Genomic DNA, 6,845 nt, shown 5'->3' on the forward strand with positions numbered 1-6,845 from the left:
TAGAAAATGTATTGTTACAAAGAATATCAAGTATAGAGAAATATACACAACTAAAGCGATACTTACTTGTCAGGATACTTTTCGCTGCAAGTTACATGTAAATCAATTTGTGCGTGTACTTCAGCTGGACCCGACATGCCCCTTTGGGGTATCAAAGTGATCGAAATATCTAATGGTTGCCATTTTCGTTTACTTTTCCCAGTTCGTAAATCATGAAGTTCGTCTCCAAAAATACTCTATGAATCAAAACATAAAAAAAAAGAAAAAATAGAAAATAAAGACAGTCAATTTAATTATAAATTGAAGAGTAAAATTTCAGTGGATTAGGTCTGCATTGACTCACCTTCAAAGCCTCGATTTCGTTCTCCTGTCGATCTCTACAAGACTCGCAGGACATATTTCCCTTAATACGTTATACCTTCATCGTCTAACTCGAATACCCTTCAAGAGCTCCCGATGTTTGTATTTAACTCATTGTTTGACACTTAACCTTAAGCTCGATGAGAACACCGGGCACTTAAACTTATAAATTTAAATTGACCATCCAATATTTAAACAAAGTTTCCTTTATAATGACCCATTAAAGACTTTTAATACATGAAATTAAGTTTAAATTCATAAATGTATTATTTAAATTCATAATTTCAGGAGAGGTTTACATGGGTTTATATACACGTCTATTATAACCTTTCCATCACTTTTTGTACTCTATGATGCCATTGACCAATCAAACGTCCAGATTGATTAAAGCGTTTATGCTCTGAACTTTGAATTTTGACCGGTGGTGTCGTGAAGGTTCCCAAATGAAAACACCGACCAATCAGAGTGCGTAACCTACGCTACCCCCCCCCCCCCCCCAATCAGAGCGCGTAACCTACGATACCCCGAATATCGGAGCGCGGTCTCCTAGCGCGAAGCTTACGCTACCTCGGGCGCTTCACCGGCATACTCGCGCTCTGATTGGTAAGCTGCGTGCTAAGCGGCTGCGCTCATTGGCTACCGTGGCCGCTCTACCAGCATAGTCGCGCTCTGATTGGTCAGTGTTTTCCGTTAATATCTCCTTAACGAAACCCCGTACAACATTTTCGCTAAGGAAAAAATTGTTTCAAATCATCTTCCGAACCACCCCTTTCAAGGTGTTACAATATTTTCAGGGCCCACAAGCTCCCGTATTTAGCGTTGAAACCCAATCTAACTCGCGCCCGTCGCGGATGATGGCGCCAATGTCGTTACTACTGCATACATATAATCCGTGAGACACACACACAACGGTATGGTCCCACGTATGTGTATTTATACTTGCTTTAAAATTAATCTAAATAAAAAAATAATTATAGGGAAAAAAGGACTACTTATACAAAATTAAATTTATTATCACTGGAAAACATTGAAAAAACAATAAAGAATCTAAAATTCAATTGTATAAAATATATATACAAAAAACATATTTAGTTACATAATAAAGTATCAACATTCATACATATACGTTCAAATAAAATGTATAAAAATACAAACGGAACAATAATATAAAAATGCATATATATTCACATAATAAAGTGTAAACATTTAAAACCAGCAAGAGTCACGGTTCTTCGACTAAGATCATCAGTGATCATGTTCTTAGGCGCAAAGCCACGATTCTCGCTGATTTTAAATGTTTACGTATATATATGTATTCATACATACGATTGCATTACAATCCACACACTCATACATATTCGTACATATAAAATATATAAAAATACAAACGCAACAATAATATAAAAATGCATATACAGGGTGTCCCAGAACTTCTGTAAGAACCGGAAATGGGGGGTAGCTGACACGATTCTGAACAACAATTTCCTTTGCAAAAATGTTGTTGGAGGCTTCATTTTTGAATTATTAACGAAAAATGAAGCCCCCACCGACATTTTTGCAAAGGAAATTGTTGTTCAGAATCGTATCAGCTACCCTCCATTTCCGGTTCTTACAGAAGTTCTGGGACACCCTGTATATTCACATAATAAAGTGTAAACATAAAGTATAAGCTTCATACAGGACTGGATTCATTATTAGGGAAATAAAATTTAATTAAAAGAAAGCAAATGTAAAATATTAAAAATTGAAACATAATTCCATTAAAACATGAATCCAGTCCTGCGTGCATAATTTTGCACACTCACATTAATAGGTCGCGTTAGAAGTGGATCCGAGTCCATTCTCTTTCGAATCCACTTGTAACGCGATTTACTCTACGTATATATTTTTCGACAACATATATGATACAATTATGTATGATATATGTTGTTAAATTATTGCCATGTTCGGAGCATATGAAATCAAATTTTATATGCTCTGAAATTTGGTATTTAAGAATCGTAACAAGCCCTGGAATATGTGCCATGTTCTTAACATTACCATGGCAAACAGATACGACCTTAGAAATTAAAGATATACATCCACTATGCATCGACATATATTCTCCGACATCGTTAGTGTTATAATATAAATCTAAACAAATTCTACAACAAATTTTCTTACGAACAATTCGCGATACACATAGAATGGCAGCCTGAATAGATAATTCTGGTGCACTCGAAACATTAAAATTTAATGCAATGGAAATAGTTTCATCCGTCGATGCACGTGGAGCAACTGACAAAAATTTTTTTAAGTTGACTAAAAAACCTCTGGACTTTTCATATTCGCAATTGGTATCCCCGCGTAGCCACAGCCTTCTAGATCTTGAGCTTCCTGGGTTTGGTCAAGTTGCTCGACCTAATCATTTTCAGGATGTCACCTGTAGAAAGAAAATATATATAAGTAATGCATTTATGTATCACATTGAGATTAAAGGGGGCCGTTGAATTAGTATAATCTGCTTCAAACATAATCGCAAATATCGCGCCTAATTTGTTTCAGATGGTGCTCTCATATAATATCACAACCTACTCTAGTACTAGCTATGTTGAGATAAAAATGGCAATAGTGCGAGAGTTCGGCTACCCTATCACTGATAGGCTATCAGCTTCGACCAGCCTCCCGGCCTCTCGCTACAATTGGCCACATATTGGAAAATAGGACTCCCGATCTGGTTTTTTGCGGTGTTGCCACGTTTCTCAGCACGGCTAGTATTAGAGTCGGCTGTGATAATATATAGGCGAGTAAAAGGATATCCTCTTTTTTCGGTTTTTCCCCGGATGGAACGTATTATTAAGAAAGTCTATCTCCGAAACTATCATAGCCCATACGGCTCCTTCCGTTGCATATATATATTATATACGTAATAATATTGCATTTACATTACATTTTATTATGTATGAAATATAACGTGTTAAATACGTAAATAATACAATGTCTCTAATATCATGTAAGTGAATATATATATAATACATGGCAAATATACAACGTACTACATAAATATTCATACGTATCAAACATGCAGTTGATACATACTTATTGGACAAAATATGTCAGTAATAGCCCCATTAAAAATTCGTTAAACGTCGATTGTAATTGTAAAATATTAATTGGTGTTTTGATTTTAAAATTAGACATAATGCAATTAATAATCTTATGGAAATTCTGAAGAATGCTCAACATACAAAGATATACTTTTATAATGTTACAGGATTGTTTCTAAAGCATCCGATAGACCAAAGTGATAATATGATCCTCCAGCTAATACAACTACTTCAGCACTTTTCTTAGGTGTCTTGGTAAACATTTATTTAAATATTTAAAAGTGCTGAAGTAGTTGTATTAGCTGGAGGATCATATTATCACTTTGGTCTATCGGATGCTTTAGAAACAATCCTGTAACATTATAAAAGTATATCTTTGAAACTATCTACAATTAATTTATTAATTAATATAGATGGTTTATCAATATTCAAATCATCGCCAAGTGTTTTTTGGCGGAGAGTTCTGTCAGTTTCTATCACAAGTCTAGACACGTAAGCACATATCACTTCACACAAGACTAACGTGAATCAACTTTATTTTACTTATTTTGCTATGTCAGTATGTATGAAATAATATAATAAAAATAGAGAGGTACACATGCACCAAATAAACATGTGCTTACGTGTCGAGACTTGTTGTGATGGAAACAGACAGAGCTTTCCGGTGGATATAATATTTAACTACTACATCTAGTATTTTTTAAAATATTTAATATCTTTAAGACCTTTCCTGATAGCTGGTTGAACTTGATTCCTTTGGACAGTGCAACCTGTAATTGTAACAAAGAATTAATAGAAGCACTTTTTAAATGACACGCATAATACTAAATACCTATCATAACTAAAAAAAGGAATGCAATAGAAGATAATATTATTGTAAGGTAATACACTCACCTCTGGATGATCTAGGAAGCACATTATAGGCAAGTGCGTCGGAGTCTCTGCTGGTTCCAGGTCCCACGTAGTTCGTAGGTCCCACGTTGTCCTTAGGTCCCACCTGTGAATGTAAGTTCACAAAATTCAAATTTGTGACCTGAGATTTCTGGGATTATAGAACTACGGAGCAACTTGCGGAGTGAGGCGAAAGGAGGGGGTGCTTAATACGGTTCCCACTCACCAGAGGGCACTGAAACTCGTATACGATTTTTTATATAGCGCTCTTATGGGACCTTCCATTCTATCTAATCCTCTTTGGTTATGACCATATGGAGTTGAAATTTTGCCGCACTTTGCCGAGCGCGTTTGCCATAGAATAAACGTACACAGAATATGAACTCAATGGCGCGAAAGGAGTGACAGTAGCGCCATCATCCCCAACGGGCGCGAATTAAAATCGGGCTTCAAGTTCACAAGAGTAGAGTTTGTAGGCCCTGAATATTTTTGTGATACCCTGTATACCTATGAGCTGCTAACAGTCACCAAGAACCACCTGCTAAAAACTAATAACTGCTAATAACCACCAATAACCACTCCATAACTGCTCATAATTGCGTGATTGATACCAATTAATACTGAGTGGAACACACAATCAAAATAAGTTAAAGAAATGTAAGATATAAAGTGCAAGAACTGAAACAATGGTTCGTTATTGTTTTGTAGAATTGTGTAAAAACACAAGATATAAAGCAAAAGAAGCAAGTGATTCGAAATGTGTATCATTATATATGTAAGTTGTAAATTTGTATTAACCTAACCTCAAAAACTAGTTTATCATGTACTTATTATTTATTATACAATTTCATGGATTTTCTGCTTTACATAGACATGTAATTTGTATATATTATTATTTTTAATCAACATGATCACTGTCTTTAATTATTAACCATTTAACTGTACCATCAAGTAAAAATAAACATTTATATTTTTCAGGTTTCCGAGCAATCCTCAATTTCGAGAGGAATGGGTTCAAGCTTTACTACTCACTTTGAATGGCCAGAACAGTGCTTTAAGCTTGCCAGAAATGGCATCGATATGTGCAGAGCATTTTGATAAAAAATGCTTTTCAAAAAATTACCATTTGTGTCATCAGAAATTTAAATATCGGAAGTTTATTTCAAAATTTTTATGCCCACATTAAAGACATTTGGACAGTAGGATATTGTGAATAATACAAGTAGTGTTAAAGGTAACAGGAAAAGAAACGAATTTTGTAAACCGATTTTGAATGCTAAGGATTGTACATATGAATATTTAAAGAAATTTTTAACATGGTTAGATTCTTGAAAAAATTTAGAAACAGATGGTCATTTAACATTAGATACTTTTAAAGCTTTACATCAAAGTACTAGAGTTCTTTTACTACTCATAGAGTACCGTTTTCAAAATTTTAATATATCTTATCTTTTAGCAGGAAAATTTTGAACTAAAATATTAGAGAAACGATTTGGAAACTATAGACTTTTATTTGGTTGGAATTTCCTTTCATACAATGAAGTAGTTCATCCAGAGAAAAATATTAGATTAAAACATATTTACGAAATCGGCAAGATTTTTTTCTTTTACTGAAATCAAAAATAGATTTGAAATTTGTGATAACGATAGTAATCTTCATGATTTTTCCATCAATGTAACTTGTTTTCTGGGAATCTTCGAAACTGAATATTTATCCACTTGTGTTGTTGATGATTCCATTAAAATTTACATATCTGGTTATGGGTCCCATTCTATTGCTAAAAAATTAAGTTGTAATATATGTAAATTATTAATTGTGGAGGATAAAGGTAAAACTATTGGCGACAAATATTTTAATAGCTTACAAAGAGGAGGCCTTTCTGTTCCTACAGAAGAAGTAATGACCGTATTCAGTCATATGTATGCCATAATGGAAGCCATAATTAATGATGCTAACTTGAAGTCCAAATTTGTAAAATCTGAAAATCATACACATATTTTATATAAATTGACATATATTAGCGTTCAATCAATTATTCATTATTTTGGATTTTCCGATTATGATTAAAAAAGGTAACGCGCCATGGGAATATCCCTAGGGTGGTGAGGAAATTTACCCGTGAACACACTCTTGTAATTAACTGCACAATTCTTTCCTTGGGTAGCTTCCCTTCATCTCTTCCATGCGTTCACTTAACTTCTTTGGCTTCGTACCAACAATTTTGTCTATTTCACGTTTGTATTAACTTATAATATCTTTTATTAATTTTAAAACACTTCAATTTGGTCCAAAGAAGGTTTTATCTTCCTTCACACTTATAGTTTCTTCAAACCATTGTAAATATTTCAAGTTTAATGTATCACAACATCAAACTACTTTCAGAGTTCATCAAATTTATACTACATTTACAGATATTAATATACTTTTAAGCTACTTTTACTTACTATAGTCATAATATTTATATCCCACTTTTACATAATTAATAACGAATGGTGTACATTAGTATA

General features: G+C 33.7%; 1 long non-coding RNA gene across 1 annotated transcript; it reads left to right on the forward strand.

Annotated features, from left to right (window-relative positions):
- The first annotated feature begins 4,814 nt into the window (after positions 1-4,814).
- On the forward strand, positions 4,815-5,539 carry LOC128882148 (uncharacterized). Its single transcript, XR_008458302.1, has 2 exons — positions 4,815-5,112; positions 5,316-5,539. It is a non-coding gene; the product is annotated as an uncharacterized LOC128882148 (long non-coding RNA).
- The last annotated feature ends 1,306 nt before the right edge of the window (positions 5,540-6,845 follow it).

Source organism: Hylaeus volcanicus, unplaced genomic scaffold, assembly GCF_026283585.1.
Source record: "Hylaeus volcanicus isolate JK05 unplaced genomic scaffold, UHH_iyHylVolc1.0_haploid 21156, whole genome shotgun sequence".
NCBI lineage: Eukaryota > Metazoa > Arthropoda > Insecta > Hymenoptera > Colletidae > Hylaeus > Hylaeus volcanicus.